Here is a 19,652-nt window from a genome sequence, read left to right on the forward strand (position 1 = left end):
CTGAAATTATCATCATCGGCCCTGACTCCCTCACCCGCTCCACTCAGGATTTCTCACTCATCATCGACGGCTCCCTGGTCAAAACCTCTTCCCGCATCCGAAACCTAAGTGTCATTTTCGACCCCGCCCTGTCATTTCGACCCCCGCCCTGTCATCATCCTCTGGAATGAACTCCCCAAGCCCCCTCCCTCCCTGCCTTCAAAACTGCCTTGAAAACCCACCTGTTCCAAATCGCCTTCCCCAGTTGACATGTTTTTTTTTACTCTTGTTTTATTGTTGTATGTTTTATCTCTTTTGTACTCTTTTCTTAATTATTTTTCCTAATAAAGTTGTTGCTCTTAGCTTTCCCTCCCCCTAGCCCCTGTAGGCCCAAATGTAAAGCGCCTTTGAGTACTCAGAAAATCGCTATATAAGTCCCAGATATTATTATTATTATTATTATTGGAGTGTTTCACATTTTCAGTACTTTTATTTCTACTCCACTACATCTCAGAAGAAGACATTAGAGGCTACTTTACTCCCCTGCAGTTATTTTAAAAAAATAAAGTTATTAAATTATTATTACAAAACATACGTTAATCACAATATACATTTCGGCCATTTGAAATTAGCCGATCTACAAGCTCACAATGTGTGACAGACATTTACTTGTAACAAAGTATTTCTACATTGCAGTATCGATACTTTTACTTGTTGATACTTTTACTTGAGTACAAAATATGAGTACTTCTTCCACCGCTGCGCTTGTCTGTCTGTACGGCTGCGATGGGCGTGTCCAGCTTATATTTCACCATGACAAGATCAGACAAGAGGGCAAGAGAGATTTGCTCGCTCTCGTCATCTTCACGTGACAACTTTATTTCCAAAGTTATTTACCAAAATGGCCACAGTTGATCTTATTAGTTTATAAACCTCAAATGTAACTATGTATTTTCAAACTAATATGACTCAAATATATGTTAAAAATACTTAGAGGGACTTTTAGAGACATGTGTCAACAGTTTTACAAGGTAAATTGCATGGTGCCTGCACTTTAAAATCTTGTGTTTTTTTTTGTCCGGGCATTTCGGGCAGTATGTTGATGGAATCGTGCACTTTATGAAAGAAGCATGAAATTTGGCGCACAGTTAGAACATGCCACATGTTTGGCTATAGGAACATGTTTGGCTATAGGAACATCGCAGATTTGTCTTGGGAAACTTGTGGGAGCCAATCAAAGTTGGCGTCTCATAGACTTTACTATACAGTAAAAAGATAAATATGCTTTAACTAGCATGTGAGGGGTCAAACTAGGGTTTTTTCATGATTCTGAATCCAGAGGTACAAGGAGAGAGGAGAGCAGGTGACCTTAACCCTTTTAGTGCCTATCGAACTAGTTCGGGATATTCGGGATCAAAAACAATTTTTTATTTGCTATTTTACTTACCCCGAGCTGCTTGGAGCAACGTGGGTGGTCCCGGCTCGCCCAGCGCTCACCAACGAGAGACGCTAGATGCTCCGAGGATTTATTCCATTGAAAATGGTTTAAATTAAAGTTTAGACCCCCCCCAATGTTCACCAAATGTTCATTGTAGGCGGCGTGACGTATTCCAGGGTGCCTATCCCGAACATGTCCGGGATATTTAATAAAATGAATTATTTTATCGGAGGCCTCAACGAAGCCCCGGTCTAGACGTCCATCCTTGGCCGGGACTTAGACTCGGCCATCCACGGGCCGTATTCGCGCTAACGGCCGAATCGCGCCGCCCACTCCAATAATAAATCACATCTTTAGACAGGATTTTCTCCGGATTGTGTCCCCAGACCCAAAGAGAAAGTTTTTTGCGGCTGAAATAGCTTTAGATCGGGCTTCTAAATGGGTTAGCATTTTGGCTACGTGTCAGCTAGCTTCCTCCTCTGGACACCCATAGGATTGACCGGAGTGAAAACAAAAGCCAGTTGGGAGAGGGTCAATGAAAGCTATAAAGAAGGTCAATGGAGAAATTTCTGGCACTCTAGCACCCCTTGTGGCCGGATGGCACTGTATGAGTTAATGTGCGTCCATGGCCTGAAAGAATTCTGAGAGTCATATTCTTTCAGAATATGACTGTATATTCTTTGGAACAGGTTTTCTTTTTTCTGTTCATTCAAGCCCAACACTGAACATTTCAATACAAATATCTTTTCTCTTAATGACTTTCTTGCATGCTGTCAGAGATCCATGTGTAACAGTTTATACACTTCATTTTCCAAAGCATACATTTATCGAGAAGTATTTTACATATGGATGTTTGCCAATTAGGTGCTCAGTGTTCCGGGGTTGACTGGAGTTCCCAGGTGTCCACCTTTCCGGTTAACGACAGGGGAACAAGATCGATACATATGACCAGATACAACTGAGAAAGACGTGAACCTACTGTAGAAACAATAAGACTAGATGAGGAAATATAACGCATACAAGACCTAGACAAGACAGTAAATGAGGCAAATCTTTTACTGCGACAATATCATCAACAAAATGGTTCAATATGTTTGTGGATCATCGGACCTCTGATTATAACCATATGAGCAAAGCGGTCACTTGCCACATAATAGCAAAAGGCAATTTTTACATAAAGTTGCTGTGCCACACATGCACGTGACTTGATGCGCATGCATGTGCGTTTGACAGGTATAATGTATGATATTGTGATTTATAACACCCATGACAGGTTGACAGTGTACAGTACATATTATTTATGACCTCTCATCTAGTCGTCAGTGCACGTGGTCAGCTGGGGACAGTGACTTAACACATGCTTCCTCAGTTCCTCCCATCCTCTTGCTTCCCTCTCTCTCTCACACAGGGGACCATAAATCCACACCATGCTGGTCAGAATTTGATCAGAATTTTATTGAGAGGATCACCCCTTGAGATGCAGCATCTCATTTTAGAGGGGGTCCTAAACACATAAGTGAACACATACAAACAGTACAAAACACAGACATAAGTGAGCACATGCATACAGTACAAAAACACATAAGTGAACACATACATACAGTACAAAAACACAAGAATGGGACATTACATACAGTGCAGACACACAAGACATACAGTACAGTTAGCTTGCTCACCATCTCCCACCCATACCCCCAACACTCAAAATAATGGAGAATACAGTAGGCCTACTTTAACTGGGATAGCAAAATAATAATAATAGTAAAATAAAGTAAAAGAAAAAAGAAATAGAAATACAGTAAGTTGTAAATGCAGTCAGTATAAGAAGCATGAACAGGTTGTTTCAAGATGTGAGTACAAGGAAGTATGGATGAAGGATGTAATAGATCTGAGTGAAAGAGGGAGATGTTGTTCCAATCAGATGGAGCTTTGTAGTGGAATGCTCTTCGTCCAGATTCAGTAGTTATTTTTTGGGGGACTGTAAAAATAGGGATGTTGTGAGTGTCTAAAAGTGGTTGCACACTGCACTGCGTGTTTTCGTTGCGTTTTGGAAATCCGAAATCCAAAAGCCAGGGAGCGAGAGAAGAAAGAGAGAGAGACCAAGGGACTCAGTGCAACAGCTGCGAAAATCGGGAAAAAGTGGCACGTTTGCAGTGTGCAAACGTGATTGACATAATGTGAGGTTGATTTTTTTTATTCACGCACTCCGAAATTCACTCCGATATTCGGCCCGAAAAACGCAGCAGTGTGCAAAGACCTTAAGTGGATATGGTGATGTGTATGGTTCCAGGGATTGTTTCAGATAAAGGTCTTTGCACACTGCTGCGTTTTTCGGGCCGAATATAGGGCCGATTTCCGGAAAACTCCAAGAAAAAAATCAACCTCACGTTATATCAATCACGTTTGCACACTGCCGCCTGTTATTACGTGCGTATAAATCTTTTTCGGACCAGGTTTGATTTGTCTTTCGCCTTTTTAGATGTGGTTTGTCCTTCCAGAGCCACCGTAGTTCTTGGTTTGCGTCTTCTGCGTCACTACTACAATGGCGGGGACTGATTTTACAGAGAAGTTGATCCATCTCGTTGAACGGTACAAAATACTTTATGATAAACAACGTTCAGACTACAAAGACACAGAGCTCAAAGACTCCATGTGGCAGCATATTGCGGACCAACTTGGAACCCAGAATGGTAGGTACTGATAAATAAAGGAAGTACAAAAGATTGTATATAATTGCTAGCTATAGCTTCTTGCTAAATGCTAATGTATTCAAGTGGGGGGAGGAAATGTCCGCACACAATAGGATGCTCTCACGTCTTTATTTCTCCTTTTCTTCTTTTTCGCCCGGCGTCCTTTTCATGTGCGTACATTTCCTTTTGGTCATTTTTGGAACCTGAGCTATGCATATACTCTAGCTAATGCTATACATTCATTCAGCCCCGTTGGGGGTTGGGGAACAGAATGTGCTAATTAAGTTGCTTGCATGCTTTGACTTGTATTATTTTTTGTCTAATTACTTTAGTGAAACTAGTGAAAGACAAGTGGCGTAACCTGAAGGACACATATGTCAAAGAAAGGAGAGAGGAAAAGGGTAGAAGTGGACAGGGGACTAGTAAGAAAAATAAGTGGAAGGATTTCGACTCATTGACCTTCTTGAATTCTACTACTACAAAGAGAAGGTAACTTTAGCCTTTCCAGAAATGCACCACAACATTGTGATGCTTACAGTAGAGTGCAATAGGATACAGGTCAGGTTGGCACTAGGGACATCTGGGCACCTTGATGGGAAATAGGCTATTTTGTCCAAAACGTAAAAGATATTATAAAAGATTACTGAAATATGTATAAGTAAAAGACAGTACCGGTATGATGTTTTAGCAACTCATTAACGGATCATAATGTAATTATTAATGTAATGTCTCTAGTGCCCACCTGACCTGTTACCAGAGATGGGGACTCGAGTTAAAGACTCGTCACTCGAGTCGAATCGAGTGACACTTTTGGCGACTCGTCACTCGACTCGGACTCGCCCCTCAAAGACTCGAGACTCCACTCGACTCGAAGTTCACGAGTCTTAAAATATTTTAAGCACTATAATGCATGACAAGCCCGACAAATATTGTCCTTTCCTTCTCCTTTCTTCTTTCTTTCTTCTCTGGTGCGCGGCTGAGCGCCGCTGTACGGCTGAGCGCTGCGCAAGGACACAGGGGCGACCGGGTTGTTTTTCCCAACGTACTTAAGCGCAACGGTGGGGGCCCAGGAGCGCTTCGCTGTGTTCACTTGGACCGCGCAGAGCGGCCCGTTGGGAAAAACGCAGTCTGTCTCGCAAAGCGTGGCAGACACAGCCGTCTGCATGGACCTTTCATCGTAAGATTTAAATATTAAAACGGCGAAATAAAACACACATGTTTAGCTCATCATCAGCTATTGTACTTCAGCTAACTTGGCATTTGTTTAATAATTTGATAAAATGATAGGATTATCTGTGAGAACCTGCTTATCTAATGTCGGGTTTCTCTCCGAGCGCATCCTCCTCTCGTCTTGTTCCACCAGCTGCAGGCAGCTATAGTCTAATAGCTGAGCTCATTAACCCCTCGTACTTATTGTTTAAAGCATTAACGTGAGGTTACGCCCCATGCCCTGTAAGCCCTACTGTTACACTGCTAGAGGACTATTAAATTGTTTTTGTATCTGTTGCGCTCGCGCGTATATAGTGCGTCTTTTTAAAAGAGAAGATCTATATCTAGACGCGCCATGACACGGTGGATTAATAGCTTGCAACTCTGATTTTTTGGGAGCCTTATAGGCTAAACAATATAAGCCATCTAGTTGATTTTGTTAGGCTTATAGGCTGAACAATAAACCTATAGGCTATTACTGTAGTTCATATAGGTTGTTGTCACTAAATTGCTATTGAATATTATGCTGTATCAATGACTAAGTAATGTAATCAATCCTGACATACTGTCTGCTTATATTAATACAGTAAAAGAGTGATTATGAATGAAACAATCATGCAGTTGCCAGTACATAATTTAATTAATATACGCCGGTAACTAACGTCAGTGATGTAAAATGTATTCCCACTAAGAGTACACGTCGCTATGGTAACCCGTATCGATACGTTTTACGTAACTGCCATAAAGTGTTATGTTGCGTACTGTCCAGCTGGCGGCTGCTTCAAATAGAGAAATTGTGATTGCTTCGCAATTCGTATTAAAAACAACATTTGAATACTGTATAGCTCAAACTCTCTTAGGAAAAGGTTATTACAGAAAGCTACAAAGGTCTACTAAAAGGATTTAAACACAAGAAAGCACAATGGCTTGTTTACATTGTCATTGAGGTCCTTTCGTACTGCATTCAAAAAAGTGTCAAGCAACTGAGGCAAGTGTGGCTGGCTTTGGGATTATTTTATTAACAAAGAAAGTCGTCGGATGATGATCGGGATTCGGGACGGGGACCCTGCTACTATTGGACATAACTGCGTTGCTTCCAAGAAACTTTCACCGAGGATGGAGGCAGGAGGTCTACTTCAGAGATGTTTCCTGGGGGAAATGGATCCATTATTATTAATCGTGGAACTTTTAACTGCCTCCGTAGCGTGACTGTAAGTACATACATTCATGTGTCTTTCCTAATTTAGCCTGCCATGGCTGCTGCTTTAGCTGTATCTGTGAGTACCGGGTGATCATGATGCGCCATGTAACTTTTTTAGCTGGAGGCTAGATCATTATAAAAAATAATAAAAAAAGATATATATGTATATAAAGACTCGTAACTCGACTCGGACTCGCCACTTAAAGACTTGAGACTCGACTCGACTCGTCCCCCAAACTGCCCAAAGACTCGTAACTCGACTCGGACTCGCCACTTAAAGACTCTTGACTCGACTCGACTCGTGATCACGAGACTCGTGGGCATCTCTGCCTGTTACCAGTGCATTGTATAAATTAGCCTTGCACATAACTCAGATAGCACATAACTATGTTCAACAGATCAGATGGTAACATCCAGGGAGATGATAATGACGAGGAGGAAAATGAAATGGAGGAAGGTGGCAGCGCACAGACAGAGAGGGAGAACAGCAGTGTGGCAGAGAGGAGCTCAACCCTTTCAGGGGAGGGCAGGTCAACCGCTTCAGGTAGCAGAGGTTCCAAACGCAAGAAGCAGGCAGAGAGTGATGACAGCCTAGAGCAGGGCTACTCAACTTAAGAGGGCTCGGGGGCCACTCGGCAAAATACCAAAAGTCCAAAGGGCCGCAAACTAAAAATGACGGTCCCATTTTGGACATGTACAATCATTTTGTAACACACTTCATGACAAGTCTAATATAATTAAGGAAACGCACAGAAAACAGCCACATTTCCATCTATATAAGCCAGGCCAAACCTCACTGAACCAAAAGATTGTCATGGATGGAATGAAGAAATTATCGAATTTGATCAAATTGGGCTTTATTCACAAAATATGAAGAGAAAATTAACAGAACTGGTTCAATCGTTTTGTAACCGCCCCTGTGTCTGGGTATGCAAGGCTAGTGAACTTTGGCAATGTAAAGGTATGTTTTCTCATGCCAATAACGCTCCTTTTCATTAATAGGACGGATTTAAAATAAATAGACATTCACCAAAAATAGCCGATCTACAAGCTCACCACAAGATGCATTGTGAGCTTGTAGATCGGCTATTTTTGGTTAAGAGTTGTTGTTGTATGGAAAAATAACTCAAGTACAGTTCAACTCAGCCTCAGTTGCACTGTACTTGTAAAACAGTTTGATGCTTTGAGCTCTCCTTCAATGAGCAGTTAGTTGTGTTTTACAAAGCTCAAAGCATCAAACTGTTGTTGTCTGCTGCAAAATCTCTGCAGATTTGTCTGTCTGACCGTCTCGTACAATAGATCTAGTGTAGCCACCTGCATCTCCGCACAGCTGTCTGTGCTCTGTGCATTGACTGCATTCGCTTCCTGACTACGGAGTCCACCAAGGCTCAAACATCACCGCATTTTGCGTTGCGCGTTAACTTTGACAGGCTTAGAAAAATCATATTTTTATTGGCATGATCATGACGGGCCGCACAGACATGCGGAAAGGGCCACAGGTTGAGTAGCGCTGGCCTAGAGAGATACCTCCAGTGGAGAGAAACCAGGGAGGAAATGAAAGCTCAGGAGAGAGAGATTGAGCGACAGATGAAAGCTGAGGAGAGAGAGATTATGCGACAGCAGCATCAGACCTGGCAGGACCTGCTAACTGATGATGTTACCATCTTTCTCAACAGCTTGGCCCCCACCATGAGAAGACTGCCCCCAGAGAAAATGTCCATGTTAAAAGTTAAGATGCATGAATTGGTTCATGATGCTGCCTTTGGGGGGGTTTATTATCCGCAATTTGGCCAGGATACAAGCTATCGCTGTCTGTGATTTTATTTAAATCAAATGGTAAAATCAAATGTTTGAATACCAGTGCTTTCACAAAATGCCAAGATGCCATATTAATTATTTCAACACCCTGTTCAGATATATAGGCCTACTTATTACAGGCTAGAGTATCCAAATGTTTTTCTTTTATGATTTCTGTTGAACTATTTATTTTTTCATATTTAATATAGGCTAGAGTAGCCAAATGTTTTTATTTTATCATTTCTGTTGAACCATTTATTTGTTCACATTTAATACAGGCTAGAGTAGCCAAATGTATTTGTTTCATGATTCCTGTTCAGTATTTATTCTCATTTAATACAGGCTAGAGTAGCCAAATGTATTTATTATTTCATCATTCCTGTTCAGCTATGTATTTATTAATGTGTATAGGCTAGAGTAGCACATTTATTTTACTACTTTGCAACGGTTCAGATTCTGCTCTTCTGAGCAGCAAGTTAAATTTGTATTTATTAATTAAAAAAGAAACAAGTTAATTGGTCTTTTTCTTTATTTACAGAAATGACAAGAATGTGAAAATAAATGTCAATTAAATTCTGTGCCAGATGCCAAAATGCCTCCAAGGTAGCTGTGCCACGGTTTTGTATGTTTTTCTTTACTATGCAATGAAAAAAAAATGATTTTTTTTTTTATAATTCTTTTCCCCACAGAAACAGACACAGTTGTTGTGATTCAGTGGCAAAAAGAATTTTGTCAATCGGACAAATGGTTCCAGAGATAGAGCTGTTTGAATGAAAAAAAGTGTCCATCCACTAGAATGGACACACATGAACACACATTTTCTCAATCAGCTAAACGAGGGAGCGAACACACAAACAGAGAAAAGCATCTCTCTGATCTCAGGTCATTTTGACATCTTTAAAAAAAAAATGTTTTTTTTTTTCCCTATGTAAAAAACACAAAAACCGTCATAAGCCGTCATTGGCACACAGGGCTATTGGAAAAAAAAGGCAAAACCGTCATGTGGCACAGAAACAATGGCAAATCATGGGAACTCATTTGAAAATGTCTGCAGTGTTGTGTGTACAATATATGGCTTAAGTGCAAGTCACTTAAGCTGGCTCACAGTACTTTGTCTATCTAACAACATTGCTGCATACAAAAGATGTAATTGTCCTCTCTATAGTGTGACTCCACGGCGCACACGGTCATACTGCCAATGTAGCTCCCCAGCAGGTGAGACAAAATATGTCTTAAATTTGTCCCGAATGTCGAAAGCCTCAACAGAAGCCCGGTTGTTCCTTGACCTCTGGAGATCCTGCAGAGCCGCACTGCCCTCGCCATCATCAGATTCGTCAAGCTGGCTGCCTCGACTTGCCACATTTGGGCGCAGGTAGTGTGCAACACGCAGGTTGCCTTGATGATGCTGTCTACCAGGTCCGGGTTCAACTCAAAAGGCCTTTTGTAAACCCTGAATCTCTGAGTCAGGATGCCAAACACATTTTCAGAGATGCGACGTGCTCTTGACAGGCGGAGGTTGAATATGCGCTTGTCCTCTTGAAGGCCTTTTCCACCATAAGGTTGGAGCAGGTACGGCTTCATCGGAAATGCCTCGTCTGCCACGATGACGTGATTGACCCTCCCCAGTTCAGAGGCAGAGGGTGGCTCCAATGGGGGTGGGACACCCAATGTTCCACGCCGGAGGCGCTGTCCCAGCGCAGAATCAGCGAGTATGCCGCCGTCGCTGTTCCCACCATAGCTCCCCACATCGATGGCAAGGAAGCGGTAATCAGCATCGACTAAGGCCAAGAGGACGATGGAAAAACTGTGTTTATAATTGTAGAAAAGGGAACCTGTGTTAGCAGGGGCCTCAATTCTAACGTGTTTCCCATCAAGGGCGCCAATGCAGTTTGGGTAGTTCCATCTTTCATTGAACCTCGTGGCCGTGTGCCGAAAGATCTCCTGTGTTGGTGGTGGCATGTGTTCATCCTTGAGCTGCAGCCAGATTTGGTCACAAGTCTCCTTCACTATCTTTCCCACAGTGGAGATGCCCATCAGGTAGTTGTCGGCAATCGTGGTGAAGGTGTCCCCAGTGCTTAGATATCTGAAATCACGGAAATGTTGTTATAACACAGGGGTCATGTAGGTGAATTACAACAATACATATAATTGTGAAGATTTTAACCACTTGAACTCTAGCATTCCTATTCTTGGGGGAACATTTGCCAAAAACAGTAGATCTACAAGCTCACACCATGTTGCAGCGAGGTGTGAGCTTTTAGATATTTTCAGTGAAAAGGTACAGGTGGGGTGGGAATTTTTTTTTGGTCCAAAATATTGACTATATAATCTACATTCATGAAACCACTGGCTGTCAGCATTGAACTTTTTTGTAAATGTTTTGTAAAGTTGTAAATGTGATCATTGTAGACTATCCATTACAATAATGGACAACTGGAAATATCTTGGACACAGACACTTTATTTGCTATTAACATTTAATTGAAATGTAACCTATAGGCAGAGTGATATTCAACGTTGATGCTAAGAGATAAGTGTTGAGCAATTATCATAAGCGTTATTAACTATTTATTGGTCAAAGGTCCAACAGGACGAGTGAGTAGGCTATACTTTGTATTTTCTTTTTCTATAGATGGTTGGGTCTGATGGGTCAATGCCAAAACAAATTCCCAACTGCTGACCTTTGCTCTATTCATTGTTTTCTCTCAACTCGGCCCTGAAAAACGTTGAATAGGCCTACACTTGTTGTTATAAACGTGAATGTTCTGCTTCAACAAGCTTCATAAATTGATGATGAAACAATGTAAAGAAATGTCAAGAATTGCGCACCTTAGAGAGCTCAGCCATGACATTATGCACGACTGGACTGGACTAGTGACAGTTTTGGTAACACAACGTGATAAACTGACTGATCACAGGGCAACTATGAATAATCACATTGTCTATATTATGTAATGCTGTATCCTCAGGTGATTAGCCTATGATTATATTGAGCGCCCTATAGCGCTCGTGCACTTTGCTGATGCTCTCTCTCTGTGTGTGTGTGTGTGTGTGTGTGTGTGTGTGTGTGTGTGTGTGTGTGTGTGTGTGTGTGTGTGTGTGTGTGTGTGTGTGTGTGTGTGTGTGTGTGTGTGTGTGTCCATACTGTAGACAGACAGCAAGCCGCTGTTCAGCATAGATTGGCTCGCGGAAGTTGGTGGTCTGCTTTGTGATGTGTGGCTCCAGTATTTCAAGCAAGTTATCAAACTGGGCTATTGTCAATCTGAAAGCAGTTTTAAACCGGTCGGGATAAAGCCGCTTCTTCTTGTAATGTGTCTGAAAGTGTCCATCCTGTTTACGCGGTATTAATAGAGGATGAACCCAATATTCTCTTTTCCTTTTTCTCTTATTTCTCAACTTATTTCTTATTTCTAAGTGACAACGCCATCAACTCATCTTCACTACTTGAGGACGCCATGTTGTTTTCGTTCTGCGAGGAATATGAGGAATATAAAAACGCATGCAAAGATACGCATCAGACGACAGTTCGGTTTTCCAAAACGCAACGAAAAAAACGCGGCAATGTGCAACCACCTTAAGATGGACAGTTGAAGTGAACACATTTGAAAAGGAATAAGTACCAGTGAAGTTGCCTTCTTGCCTTAGGCTGCAGCCAATCAAGTGAATTATAAAGAGAACAGTGGTGTGTTCTGTATGGACATCTCAGTACAAATCTACATAATGAGTTATAGAGAACATTGAGGGGCTTGAGATTGGTGTCAGTGGCATTTTGATAGACAATGTCAGCATAATCTACGATGGGGAGTAGTACTTGGGATATTAATCTTTTTCTTACTTCAAAAGAGAAACAGTTAATAGAGGGATAAAGTGAACACAAGCTGCCATAGGTTTTTTTGACGGTGAGATCAATATGAGGTTTGAATGAGAGTTCAGGATCCATTGTGACACCGAGGTATTTAAACGAGTCCACTTTCTCCAATTGAGAGCCGTCTTCGAAGTGAATCAATAAGTCAGAAGAACTTTCTACGTTACGTCAATTTCAATTTCAATTTTCATTTTTTGTTCGGCCACTACGTTACGTGAGTGGCCGAACAATATGCTACAGGACTTCCTCATATTCAATAAAAGTTTGTTATTTTTTTAGCCATTTTTGTACTTGAAGTCAGACTGTAAATTATGTTGGATTTGGAGAATATTTTTATGTGCAAAGTTTGGCATGGATAGGGGCAACGGTGCCGGAGATAAGAGTAGGGCCAAAAGTGTGACGTGACGGACAGACGGAGGGACTGACTGATTGACTGACGGAGGGACTTACTGACAGACAGCCGCTGGAGGTTTTCATAGTAACTTGCGACCTGACGGTGGCAAATACATTAAAAAAAGAATCGGCTATAACGATTGTTATCAACATTGACTAAAAGTAGGCCTGAGGAGGGTAAACACATAAGATAAATAAAAGCCCAAGAACGGAAAGAAATCCTAAACAGAAATCAAAAACATAACTATCAAGGTTAAACTGAGCTAAAAAAGATTAGTAAAGTGTGTCTCTCGTGGGCAAAATTCCTGCTTCTGACCACGCATATGCCTAAATGCTGTGACCTGCCAGTGAGACTGTGTAGACAAGACTTCCTGCTCTTAACACATGGGAAGCCAAGGTTTCTAACATTTCTAGCTGTTGCTGCTGCCGCCGTTCACTCACGCTTTATTTTGAAGAGCCTCGGAAGCTTTGTGCGTGTGCACTTGAGTGTCCACTGACGATTGAGGAAGAAAATCCATTTGTTTACAAACGCTTGCGAAACTAAAATCCAAACCGGGGCCGACCATCGCGGTAAAGTGTCGCCGTGAAAACAATCAGATCTTTGCTTCCCTGGCGTTCTTTGCACCTCATTCATAGATAAAGCCCTTTTTATGTTTCAGCCTAGAATGGAAATCAATGCAGCCTAGTCGCGCCATTTTCTCTCTCTGCGAGCCACGGTGTGACGTATGGACTAGGGTCATTCACAGGGCACACAGCATGCGCACAGCATGCTGTACAGTTAACCCTTTGTTGTCTCGTTGAGGAACGAGACAACTCCTTTTGGCAGAGCGACCCCTAGTGGCCTTATCTCGTTACTGAACGAGTTTGGCCCCTTGGGTGTTAAGCAGTGGGCATCCAGGAAGGTACAAGTGATACGATCCTCCTGAGGTCGTATGAGGTTGTTCATTCCACGCTTGAATGTGTTTTTAATCTTTTCTGCGCCTCTGTGTTTGTGTGTGTGTGTGTGTGTGTGTGTGTGTGTGTGTGTGTGTGTGTGTAATGGGCTGCAGGTGGGCTTGGCTGATTGAATGAGTGGATGATGAAGTGTGCTGTGAAATCAATGAACACTTCTATAAAGACATCTCATACAGAGTGACAATTTAGCTGGCAGTCTGGCTTGGAGTGCAGAGAGGAAGGCCCGCCGGAGCTAGCGGGGAAAGCCGGCCCTTTAAACCCACCACTGGAAGCCTGGAACCAATCAGATCCCTGGAACAACATACACACTCAATCATCCACTTCATTCAATAAGCCAACCACGCCTGCAGCCTATCACACACACACACACACACACACGCTCGCGCGCGCGCGCACACACACAAAAAACCACATACAAATATCTAGGCACAGTGCCGATTAATTTACAACACAAACAAACATAAAATGAACAACCTCACACAACCTCAGGGTCATAACCTTACCCCTAAACATTGAACATTTTCCCCCAAAGGAAATCTTCTATATTCACTAACGGAGAAAAACATGTCTTAAAGCTATACTGTGTAAGTTGCTCAGTTAGTGGTCAGTAGCGGTATTGCAGTTTTAATGAATCATTTAAAACATCATTTTTTAATTGAATTTGAATGTTTAATTACAGTTTTAATGAATTATGACAAATGAAATCATATTTCAATGTCTTCAGCGATACTCTTATTCTGAAGAGATTAAGAAGTCGACCACCGTCTGGAAGTATTATTGCATTACGAAAATGACCACCGCCTGGAAGTCTTATTGCGGCTAGCGCAACATATCTTATTCTGAAAAGATGGGCTACCGAAAGTCTTAGATTTGCCAGCTTAGATTTGACAAAATAACACAGCTCAGCGAGCGGGCGACAGAGAGCTGAGCCCGCAGTCGCAACAACATAACCCAGAGAGACACGCGGGGGTCCGCAAGCACTGTTGCTGTTGCCGTACAGTCTTTCAGATGAATGCCACGCTGTCATAAATGTTTCGAATCCATCTCACGTCTCTCTGTGGCTGTGCAGGGCTCAGCTGTACTGGTGGATGGGCTGCTAATTTTGCTAGCATCGCTGTTGTTGTGTTGACTGAGTGGCAACGCAGTTGTCCCAGATTGTGTGTGCGCTTGTGTGTCTATGTGTGTTGGAGGAATACAAGAGCCGCTTCCCAATTCAGAGTGTGCGCCCTTCGTAGTGTAGCCCTTGTCCTGTAAAGTGCACGTAATGTAATGTAGCCTTTTTTGAACGGATAGCACGTCTTTTGTTTTACTGGCGCGTCTAGGAACCGATAAGCGGTACCGAAAGTAAATATTATTTTTGGGTACCCAGGAACCGTCATGTCCTTATCGGTTCTGTCCCGGTACCGAATTTCGGTACCCAACCCTACTCATCACTAAACCATAGTTTTATGGGGACCGTTTTTAGCCCAAGGAATGTTTTTCGTATAAAACTGCTTGCATTGGATTCAGAATCACGAAAAAACCCTAGTTTGACCCCTCACATGCTACTTAAAGCATATTTATTTTTTGTATTATTTTACTGTATAGTAAAGTCTATGAGACCCCAACTTTGATTGGCTACCACAAGTTTCCCAAGACAAATCGGCGATGTCCCTATAGCCAACAATGTTCCATATGGCTTGTTTTAACTGTGTGCCAAAATTCATGCTTTTATCGTAAAGTGCACGATTCCAACAAAATACTGCCCGAAACGCCCGGACTATCTACACAATCTTTGAAAATAGACGATCAAGCTCATGACATGTGGTTAATTGAATGCATTACAGAGGAAATTACTCTTTCCGGACCCAGCAGTGCACCCTCCTGGAGATGTGTAATTAAGCTGCCATGTGTAATTAAGCTGCCGTTTTGACAAATGAAGGTGTTGTGCGTGCCACTGTGCCACCGGGCTGCCACGTTTAGGAGAGATGCCAAGGCTAATGGTTGGCAGTGATATACTGGACATACTGTATCCATGATCTCCTGCTGAGATGCCAGTGGCCAAAACCCCAAACCTGGAGTGCACGTGCACTGGCAAAGGAATGGCATTCGATCGTTGGGTTTCTCTCCTTACTGAGGTTCCACATTGTGGCATACAGTAACTCCAGAAGGACATGCCACGGGAGACGTCATCTACCATGAAAAGATACAAGGTTTTAATTGAGACAGATTTACCATTGTCGAGATCTGATGGCAAGGCAAGGGAGTTTTATTTGTTGTATAGCACATTTCAGAAGGCAATTCAATGTGCTTTATACCCAAAACGGTATAGCAAAGAAAACACATTGAAAAGGACATTTGAATTCAGTAAAAAGAAAGAAAAGAGGGAAAAACAAACACACAAAAAACACCTAACACAGAAAATGATTTATCTCCGTACATGGAGTTCCATGCAGACATACACACAAAGCCAGACGTATAGGAGCGGTTAGCACCGCTAAAAAACATACTGTAAGAGTAAAAGAAACTCAATGAAAGGCATGCAGCAGCAAAGAGAGAGGTTTTTAGCTGTGATTTAAAAGAACGAAGAGAAGAGTGGTAGCAGAATTGCAGTTTTCTGGACCTGCAGTTTTGGTGCATAAAACGTAACGCTTCCTCTCTGCGCTTGGTTTTGATTGTAGGGACGGAAAGCATACCTTTCCCAGATGACCTGACAGCATTGTATTATGCCCATAAACCATTCAATGCTTTAAAGACCAACAGTAGTGGTTTGAAATTGATTCTTTGACTTACAGTACAGGGAGCCATTGTAAAGATTTAAGCACTGGAGTGATATATGCTCTACTCTGTCTTAATATTAGTAAGGACTCTGGCAGCAGCATGTCTGACTCAACTGCAGTCATCTGATTGATTTCGTAGGGAGACCTGTAAAGACGCTGTTAGTAAAGACACTGTTATACATACAATAAGGTCAGAATAAAAAGGTCCTTTGTCCATCAGTCGACTTTAAGGCTTAATCAGGAGTTTGGCCAGGGGTAGGCTAAGCGGTGGACATTGCTCTTGTCTGTATTATCTTTATGTACAGTATGTAATCCTGTTTTTGTTCCTTTGTGTCAAATGTTTGTATACCGGTATACTGTATGTTCCGCATACTGTACATGGCTGCCGTGTCTTAAGACAAATTTCAATGTGAACTGACAATAAAGTACTATATCATATCATATCATATCATATATCAGAGTAGTCAAGTCTACGAATCCCGTCTCTCGCCAAGTCTCACGGTACTTCTGTTCTCCAATGCAAGTGAATGGGACCCAGAAGTACCACGAGACTTGGCGAGAGACTGGATTTCAACAGGAGTTCAAAGTTCAGCGTTTTATCAACAACAATGGCATGCCCCCGGAGATGTAATATCTTCTATGAAGGCTCCTGTTCACGCCATTGATTGCAAACAATTTGGAAAGACCTAATTATGCCAGGAAAGCTTTATAGAATTAGGGTTAATGTCGATGTTGTCTTTACAACATAGAATATTTTGACATAGGTTAAATAGTTAATTTAATAAATGTTTGCCCGTTTAGATGCAGCCATTTGCCGCATTTGACCATTGGCTATGCTCATGTCAAATTGACGACTGATGGGCCTAGATGCTGAGCACTGCGTTGAAATGACCGAATGCCCACGTTTTGGTCACACACAAGTTTGATAAATGAGGGCCACATTATGCCGTCAATATTCTCTGTGCATCAACAACAGTTTTGTTAGATACAAGCATTTAACCATTGTCATGTGTGTATGCAAAAAAACATGCTATAATATGTTTTCCTTCCAGCTTGAGAAATTAGCAGGGTTACAAAAGGCTTGCCTTGCACACTGCGCAGCAGCAGCCAATGTGGAATTGTAACACAATATTGTTTTTCATCAATTATTTTATTACAGAATGTAATGGAAGGAGACAGCTTTCCTTACGTAAGGTTTTCTGTCCTACAGTGTGTGTGTGTGTGTGTCTGTGTGTGTGTGCGTGCGCGCGCATGTGTGTGTGTGTGTGTGTGTGTGTGTGTGCGCGCGCGCGCACGCGCGCACATGCGTCACTTTGATTTATATAGCACATTTAACAACAACAGGAGTTGACACAAAGTGCTTCCAGTCAATGCAGATGGATTAACAATACAAATATACATGAATAAACAAAACGAGGAGAATTAGTTGAATGCTGGATTTAGAAACCATTACTAAAACCCATCATCATTTCATCATGATAATTTTATGATGCATTATACACTGTAATAATGCATAATGGTGAGATTATTGTGTTGTCCCTGTAAGTGGTCATTGGGGGCTAAAAAGGAATTTTAGATTTTTTTAGCGTTGGCTAAGCTTGAGGCTTGACGGAAATCAATCAAAAACCCAGTGACCCTTCCAGCCTTTTGCGCCCACTTCTTACGGTGCAACATCAAAAGAGCAATCTGCTAGATTAAACCTACTCTTCTCTGCACACGTAACACCTTGATCCATCGTGGCTAATCCAAAAGCTAGGCACGAGGACTTTGTCTGGTCATTTCAGGTCTGGGCTACTTACCTAAACAAATCCTCTTGGCCCCACCGCACCCGCCGCACACTATCCTGTGTCACTGTGTGTAATCTTTTATAATCAGCCTGGCCAGGACAAAGCAGTTTTGACGGCAGATCTCTTCCACACACACACACACACACACACACACACACACACACACACACACACACACACACACACACACACACACACACACACACACACACACACACCCCATAGAGGGGAAGAGACAGCTTGAGTTCTTCGTGAACATAACTGTTTTCTTGATTTCTGTTAAAGCCAGGAGACATTGGCTGTCCCAGGGCCTGTGAAAGTGAACACATGTGCTGTGCTGTGCATGCATGCAAGGGTTAGGGTTTCATTCAAAGGCACACTTACGGTTAGCTACAAAATGTGGTGCCTAATCTGATTTGAGGTTGAAAATGAGACAGAGGAGACAGATTGTAAATGCTTATCTATCATATACCCAAGTCAGAACGTTCCAGTGGTGTGGCTCACCACTGTTGTTACAGTAAATTGCATTACATTAGCTGGCCGTGCAAAGTCTGTTTTTCATACGATCATTCAGTAATGTTAAGATCCATCTCTTGCTTTCTCTGTCATGTCAATTCCAAATAAAAACGAAGTATTCACTAAATCAATTTAAAATGACCATCCTTTTAAAAGGAAAGCGTCCCTAATTTTTCTCCAGTCCATGAAAAAAGTGAAAGTGAGATGTTAAAATGGAGATTTTTCATCACTTTAAACCCAGCATCCATTATTCTGAGGGGAACATTAGGCAATATTTCTGGCAAATACATTTTGTGGAAAAAAAAGAGCTCAGGAACTCAGCAACTCAGGTCCACTTTACTAAGTATAGAGGTTTATGTTACGTATTTTAGTAGTGCATAGAGATATGAGCATGCCAAGTGACAGATCACAGACATTATTTGGGTAAGAGAAATTCCACATGTTTTTTTCCCTCTCCAATCTTACATTTCTCTGTGTTTTGTAGAGAAATGCCTGCATCTCCCCGAACGCAAAAGGGCATTTTTTCCATAACTGCTCCACATATTCACATGCAATGAATTATTGGATAGGGATCAGGCTAGAGAATACTGAGGACAAAGTGCAATGTTATGTTTGGTTGAAATGCTTATAATATAAATTGTGCAGATTGACCAAACAAAGACGGAGAAGTCCCCATATACAGATGAAATTATAATGTGAAATATAGCCCAACCGATGACAATCCTTTGGAGTCTCCTAGACCACTGTGATTACCAATGTTTTTAAATATTCAAATCAATTTAAAAACTTTAACAACTTTATTGAAGTTTTTCTTTGAGAACATTTACTTGTAAGCAAACAAATGGGCAATAAAACAACACAAAAAACTTTGATAATATATGGAGGGAAGTTTTTGAACAAGCAAACATATGAATTTAACTTTATTTTATCTTGTTAGCTGATCTACAATCTCCAATCTGATGTCAAGCTTAAATCATTATCTAAGCCTAAACTTCTTGAATTCCGGGCAGTACGATTGGCCCTGTCAGTACATTACAATTATAGTAGATTCATGCAAAGCTTCTT

At 41.7% G+C, this 19,652-nt stretch overlaps 1 protein-coding gene across 1 annotated transcript in view; it reads left to right on the plus strand.

The window, feature by feature from the left end:
- LOC308294450 (solute carrier family 23 member 1) overlaps positions 1-19,652 on the plus strand; it is a gene marked incomplete at both ends in the record, with an annotated part of 111,257 nt that overhangs the window by 84,066 nt on the left and 7,539 nt on the right. The gene's annotated exons all lie outside the window — the stretch shown is intronic.

This window comes from Nannobrachium achirus (assembly GCF_963921795.1).
Source record: "Nannobrachium achirus genome assembly, chromosome: 11".
Classification (NCBI taxonomy): domain Eukaryota; kingdom Metazoa; phylum Chordata; class Actinopteri; order Myctophiformes; family Myctophidae; genus Nannobrachium; species Nannobrachium achirus.